Below are 7,574 nucleotides of genomic sequence, written 5' to 3' on the forward strand. Positions count from 1 at the left end.
GATGGGAGCAGATAGCAGGCAGAAACTTGGTTTCACAACTTGTGCATTTTAATGAGCTGACAATGGCGCTGCGTGCAATCTTTATTATTTTTGTTCTACTCACTTATACTTGTTACGCCCCACCCTTAGGTGGCCCTATGGGGCGAACAAACACTCCAATCAACCACAGAGAAACACCTTCGAAACAACTAAAGCCATGGGATTTATTAACATAAAGGCATACAAACAACCAAGACACTAAATCAAGACTACCAAAAAACAAAGTCAAAACACAAGAGCCACAGAAAATCCCAGGCTGAGAGGTAGCAAGACCAGCAGTCCTCAAGCCAGAAGCCCCTCTCTTCTGATGCTGGCGCAGGGGCTTTTCAGCACATCATGTCCAGGCCAGGTGCACCTCATTTTGCAATCAGGATGTAGCACACCTGGGCAGAGCTAGAGAGGACAGGATAGGAAAGGGACAAACAGCACAGGGAAATGCATACAGCCGTAACATACTACACCTAATCCCTAATATATGCCTATATTTATAAATAACTTACAAACAATATAACATAAAGGAATAGTTATGATATAAAAAAGTGTAAAAAGTTGTGTTTTTTACATGGGGTTATTGCTAAAACAAAAGAGGCGTAACATGTTAATTAGTTAGCTTTACAGGTGGTGATGGGGGGATTGTGTTGCTTTCAGACAGAGTTTCCGGTCTTTGTGCTAAGCTAAACTAACCGGCTGCTGGCTTTAGCTTCATATTTACCCTACACACATATGAGTATTTCCCAACATGTCAAACTATTCCTTTAACAAGACTAATGTGTTCAGAGTTGCCTGTTACCTGAAAAAAGAAATACCCACATTGAGAATCTACTTATTACATGTTGACTATGACCATGATGTCTGTGCAGCAATTCAGTGTAAAAACAAAAGGCTTGTTTCAGCATGTAAGCTAGACTTTACAGTGCTTTGCTTTATGTAACGAGCTGATTCAGAAGTAAACACGGATTGTGAAAATTGCTTGTTTACAGTATTAGCACAGTACACCTCTCACGCACCGGCCTGACTTCCACTGAACTACTGTAGGTGTTTGCTTGTTAGGTTCTGTGGACAGGGGCAACACGATCTCACAATGCGGATTCACAGATTTATTGTTGTTATGTTGACACTAGATTGTACTCTTTGAGGGCAAGAAAGAGGGGAGAGGGAAGAGTTCACAATTCTGAATCATGCCGTAAAAAAGCTGCAGCAGCTCTGATGACTGAGAATATGAAGACATTTACCAGAAATGCACAGCAGGGTGCTGTATATCACTACTTAAGGTGAGCTCAATTCTACCTGACACATAAAACAGTGTAAACATGCCAGAAATGGTGTGGAAAATGATTTACCTAAAGAACCTGAAGGCATTTACCCTCAGGAGAAAATGCGAGTGACTTGATGTTGTGTCTAACTCTTTCTTCTACCTGCACAGGAATGCCTTGTTAGAATTCTTATATTTAAGTGCAATTAATTACATATTACCACTACTGGCAGCTCTGAGGAGTGTCACTTTACAATCAACAATTCAGTCAGAGACCATCATTGCCATCTCCATAGCAAAATTATTTTCAAGAAGTTATATTTTCCTCTCTTTAAAAATATTCCAAGCTTTATACCTGGCGCAACAGTGAACCCTCAGGGCAGCAGACGTTTTAGTTTGAACCCTCCGCGTACTGAAAAATGAAAATGTTCCATCAAAGTAGACATGTGAAGTCTGCTGTGGACCCATTTCAGAGCTAATCCTACCCTGTTGTTACAGAGGATCTGTTTGGGTCGTAGCATAATGAGTATTCTGGGAATTGTTGCTTTCGGAAGTTTGTGTGTGTGTTTTGGGCTTAGCAATGATAAGCATTAATACTTAAGTAATACTACAAGAGTTTGTACTAATCTGGGTGGGAAAACAACTTCATTGGAATGCTTTTTGCAAGTGTGTGTATGATTGTGTATGTTCATGAACACGTGAAGCAAGGCTTTGTACGTCAGAGCACAAAGCCAAACCTGTGTTTACTGCTACTACAGAGTATAATAGAACAGAACAGGGCGGAAGTAGCTAAAAGGGTGGATGAATATAATGGTCAGTTACCTCGATGGGAGTGCTCTGCAGTAAAAGGATGGGCGCAGACCCTTTATGACTTCATGGTCTTATGGGAGTTCTGCTTTCTGTGACATGGAGTATGTCTTTCTTAACAAAGACAGCATCAATATCAGATCACACTGTCTTTATAGCCAAAAGTATGACCTGTTGCTATGCTTTATCTCATAGATTTCAAAGTGTGTGTGTGTGTGTGTGTGTTTTGGTCAGTATTGATACAAATCAGCTCATTCCCAGACAACATAAAGATCCATTTCTTTACTGATCTAGAGTTCATGTTACCAGAGGCCACTAATGTCTTTCTGAGTGCTACTAAGTGGTGCTCCCATGTCCATACGAGAGCACATTTCCTCGAGATTTACATAACTGAATGGCTTAAAGACTAATGAGAGCATGACTAGGCGCTAAAGTGAGGTCAGAGAGCACAGAGCCCTGACTTTGTGGGCCAGAAACCTGCCACCAGAATTTCTTAAAGTTGCTATAATCAATATTTTTATATTAGCAGTGAATCGCATGACTATGTGTAATGGAAAGGGGTTACGGAGCTTCATAGTGTCTTTTGGCTAATTGTTTTTTTTCCCGGTCTGCAACTTTACTGTTTTGATTCACAGCAATTAATTCTGCAGCTTTCTGCCTGGCTTATTCGGCATGTAACTGATACCGCTCAATACTGCTAGATGTAATTATCTATTATATATCAATTGGCAATCTAATTTGTTATTGAAAGCCTGCATACACTCCCCTCTTTAATGAGATGATGGATGGAGAGTTTTAGATGGTCTGCTGCCAGGAAAAGCTTTCTTTTTTAGTGAAGGAGGGGGGTGTAAAGGTTGGTGCCGCTCCCTTATACTTGCTTAACATTTGAAATGCACATGTGACTGATACTTGGCAACAGGCAGATTCTCTTCCAGCCTGCACCACATCACCGCAAACACCCTCTTTTTTCCAGTGTCAGCTTAGCTGGTGTTTCATCCTTGCTGTGAGCTCATTCCAAGGGGCTTTTGCGTCAGCTGCGTGAGAACATGGCGGAGAAAACAGATTGTCTACCAAATAACAGAAGCTCCTGATGATCTTGTGACTGCAGTCTCATCAATAAGTCAGTGTTCCTAATGTGCCACATGAACAGGAGTGATGTTCTCTGGAGAAAAAACTCCGGAGAGAGTCCTCGTGAACATGGATGACTCATCTCGGACTGAATATCAACATCTCTAGGGCTAATGCTATGTGTTAGATGACGTTATTCTGATCAGGTGAGGTCCTGTATGTCTCATGATCTCATTCATTATTTTACTATATCTTTAGGACTTTTACCATTAGATAACCCGGTTGGATATGTGTTTTTTCTCGTCTTAAAATATACTAGATCTCTCTGTTGGCCCTCAAGATGTTAATGTTAAGTCAACTGTCTACTCGGTCAACCCTTTTCTCAAACCACATGCGTGTTATCACAACGGTGGTTCTGGTACAAACCTTGGGGGAAAAAATGTCAAAAAGTTCAAAAACCTGATTTTAGCTCAGAGTACCAACTTTGAGCATACGGTGGAATGGGTCCAAACATGGGTTCTCTTATGTTGTTAATGTAGATAAGCGTGGACACTGGTCTTCTTTGTGTCCTCTCGCCACGTGTGTGATGCTGAGATGTCAGAAAGCACTTCCTGCTTATCTCTGCCGAGGGACGGTATCGAGAGTATAGCTCTGTACAGTAACTGTTACAGCACGACGTGGTCTCATCGGATGTTCTGATGTGTCATGTGACTCTCCAACAATCCACTCTATTGTTGCTCTTTGTTCCCATGATCCCACATTCAGAAAAGGAACAAGCAGCAGCATAGACTATAGATTGTGCCAGCTGTGGTGGCCTGACATGTTAATGACTTGGAAGCCTGTGTACTTGTTTTCTTGGTTTCCTTTTAAAGGGACAAAACATATTGGCAGAGTGTAGAAAACCACCAACAATGAATAATGAGCATTACATAATCAATACCAGTGACTAGATCCCCCTGATATTATTATATTTTGTATCCAAGGGCAGTTTTCAGGTGGTACATGGCATGTGACACTGTCATTGCCTGCTCTCTCTCGTTCATGTGTGTTGACACCAGCTGAGTACATCATGGTAACGATGTCACCGCTCTCTCCCTCTCTTCCTCAGCGCTGTATAATGATTAGGTCACTGTCATGTGTCTGTTTATTCATATATATAGGCTGTACTGTCCTGCCGGGGGGTCCTTGTTAACATATTCATGATTCTTGGTTCTCCTGTTGATTGTAATTTAAAGATTCATGTCGTGTGCTTGTATGTTTCTCCATAATGTGCAACACTGCCAAGGCACCTGATTGGTTTGCAAACTCTTTATCTTGTAGTTACATGGTCTCCCACGTGCAATTTACGTTTCGTGACTTCAGGGCAATGAATTGATATATTGTATTTTAAGTGTATTGTGAAATGTCAATGCACTACTCAAGGGAACAAAATGTTTTCTTTAGTCCCTGTGGATTTTCAAATGCCTTCAGTTCATAGTATTTTAACCTGCAGCTTTGCAGCAGAATAAAAATAGTATATTCATTAGATCCATTTAAAAATGGCAGATGTTTTGAGCTGAACACGAACGGCTGCTAACTTCAGAAGGAAGAAACAGGAACAGCTAATTGGAGGGAGGCTAGATCCACCCGTGCAAACATTGTTCCAAGCCGATCATCATAGAAGAGACTACGCTGAATGACAAGCGCCTTGTCTACTACATTTGCAGGCAGGTTGAGGAGTCATGCGTAACGAAAGAAATCACTTCCAAGCAGCAGTAAAGCTGGGTAAGAGAAGCTGTCAGATTCTCATGAATATGAGAAAAATCAAATTAATACATAAAGGCTTTTGCGCAGAGGTTTCAGCTAGTTAGTAAAGCTAGTTATAAACTTTAGAAAAGAGAAAGACAAGCTGACAAGCTGCCATAGTGGAAACCAGATGCAATATGCTCACATAAGATTGGAGATGAATATGAAATTTGTGGGAGGCAATCCTTCTGTCATAGAAAGATTAGGTGAAGCAAAAGAAACTAGAATTTAAAATGTCAAGATGTTCCTTTAACCTGCCTCCAGCCCCCTCCAGGTTCATGTAGCATCTCTAAAATGACTTCTGCAGCTGAGAATTCTTCATGGTCATGTTATGTTTAGAGGCAGAGTACCATGTTTTCCTTCCGTCTTCCACCTACCTGCCTCAGTCCATTTTGGGACACAGCTGTAAGTGGTATTACTGCCACATGTTGAAGTCAGACACATGTTCAAAGTCAAACCAATGTTCAAAGTTATGAAATTGTTTCATCATTCAGTTATTGTAGGATTGATGAACTTCAATGTCCCCCTCCACTCAAAAATGTGTTTTTCTTATTGTTACTTCACCTGTTTGAGCTTCACTGTGCAGAACGACGTGTGCACAGAGTTTGATACTAGAAGAATGCATATAAAAACTGAAGAGCCATAAGCAGGGGACCAATGGAAATCAATGGTGCACATGTTATCGGCACCTTTAGCCACCTTGCAAAGAGTGAAAGCTGCAGCTTTGAGGAACTGTTGGACAGTTTGGGATGCTTTTGTAATTGGCTCCTTTCCCTCCTCCTTTCTCCTTCTTCTTCCTCTGCACCACCATCTCTTCTCCTCTCTTTTCACCGATACTTTTCATCTTTGCCTCTCATCTTTTCATATCTTGCTATACATTTACATTTTAGGTGTTAACCTCTCATCCTCAGTGACTTACAATGAGTAAGGATGTGGGGGTAAAGTGATCTTCAGCAGGATCATTACCCATTCCCCCCGTTTCTCCCTTGATCCTTCCAACCGACCCAAATTCCTCCATTTCCACCCCCATCCTTTGCTCCTTCCCTTCACTCTTAAGTGCTCCTCTGAATCAAGGTGCTCTGACAATTGCTCTGGAATGACAGTTTTTCACCCTAATCCTCAGACCTGTTGTCATGGAAATTGGGCTCTCCAAACGGCGCCATTCAGCGCCCCTCACATGAAACATGAATGATGAATTTGAGTTTTTGTGTGCGACACTGTATGTGTGTGTGTGAGGGGGCCTGAATTTCAGCAGTTAATCACTCTTTATGTCAAAAGAGGAAAAAGGAAAAAGGAAAATGAGTAAAAAGAAGAAGAAAAAGATGTGTTGAATGGAGACAGGAAGGTAGAAAATCTGCCCAGTGGTTCATTTCTCAATGCAGGACTGCATTCAATGCATTTGCTGACAGGGCTAGTGAGTTTGCCTAATTGCTTTGGGCTAAAAACTGCTAAATCCAAAGGAAAACTAGGCTAGGCGCTTAGCCATCTCAAAATAGATAGAGCTGAATGCCTTAGTCTCTTTGGTACTGATGCGATTGGGCAGTTTTAATAACCCTGCTAGGACTGAAATACAGGGAGTGAGTGTGGAGAGATAAGGACGTATTCTACTGATTTAGTCTTTCTAAATTCTCTCATCACTTAGTTTGTGTAGCAGGATCACTTTTGTATTTCACTTGTCTTTTCCTTCACTTATAGGTATGGAAGTAGTATGCCAGTATATCAAATTTATTTATTTTGTTGGTAAATGTGTTTATTTTGTAATGATTTGTCTGCTTGGCCTTTACAGAAACACTGATGTGAACTGGCTGAGTTTTAGTTATAAGCATAATTGGCTCACTTTGGTGTATAGCAACCCCAAATGTATGTTGGTATAGTGCTAATTTTCAACAGCAAATACGTTTTGAGAGACATGTTTAACATAACAAGGAAATGCTTTTGATGAACGCATCTGAGTTGAAAAATGTTCTGACTGAACAAAATGTTCACTGACAACTTATTTAATGTGTTTTCCCTTTAGTATATGCTCTTGCAATCCGCTCATAGCAACTAAAGCATGATTAACGTGCTTTAAGGCTCATGTTTAGGCACTCACAGGACTCGGTTATGGTTAGGAAAGATTGTGGTCTTGGGTAAATATTGAAAAATCAGTCTCTCGTGTCAAAGTCCTGTGCCCATATGCTCACCATCCACACATAGCACATTGTGATTTCTAAAAAAACAGCTGGGATAAGTGTGTAAACAAAAACCTGATCACAGCTGGGATGCTGTACTGTAACCATACTCATTCAGGCCAATAACGCAAACTAATTAGAACTGAACTGATTTGAATTAAACAGAGACAGAGGATTGAATATATTGCTTTTGTCTTTGTGTTTATTAATATGTTAGCGTGTTCATTTTGCTCTCGGTTAACAATGGATGAAGTACGTCATAATGGAGTACATTATGGTGCTCACTCTCCACTGCTAATCAAGCGCTGAGAGGTTCAATAGGTCTGTTGCCATAGAAACCAAAAATGAATAGTGGACCAAATCACTTGATTGGACATGAAGTTGTTCCAGTCATTAATGGGGAACTAATGGGCCACTTTGTCTTAATTACAGGAACACGGAAATCAGTGTGT

Source organism: Enoplosus armatus, chromosome 23 (assembly GCF_043641665.1).
Source record: "Enoplosus armatus isolate fEnoArm2 chromosome 23, fEnoArm2.hap1, whole genome shotgun sequence".
Lineage (NCBI taxonomy): Eukaryota > Metazoa > Chordata > Actinopteri > Centrarchiformes > Enoplosidae > Enoplosus > Enoplosus armatus.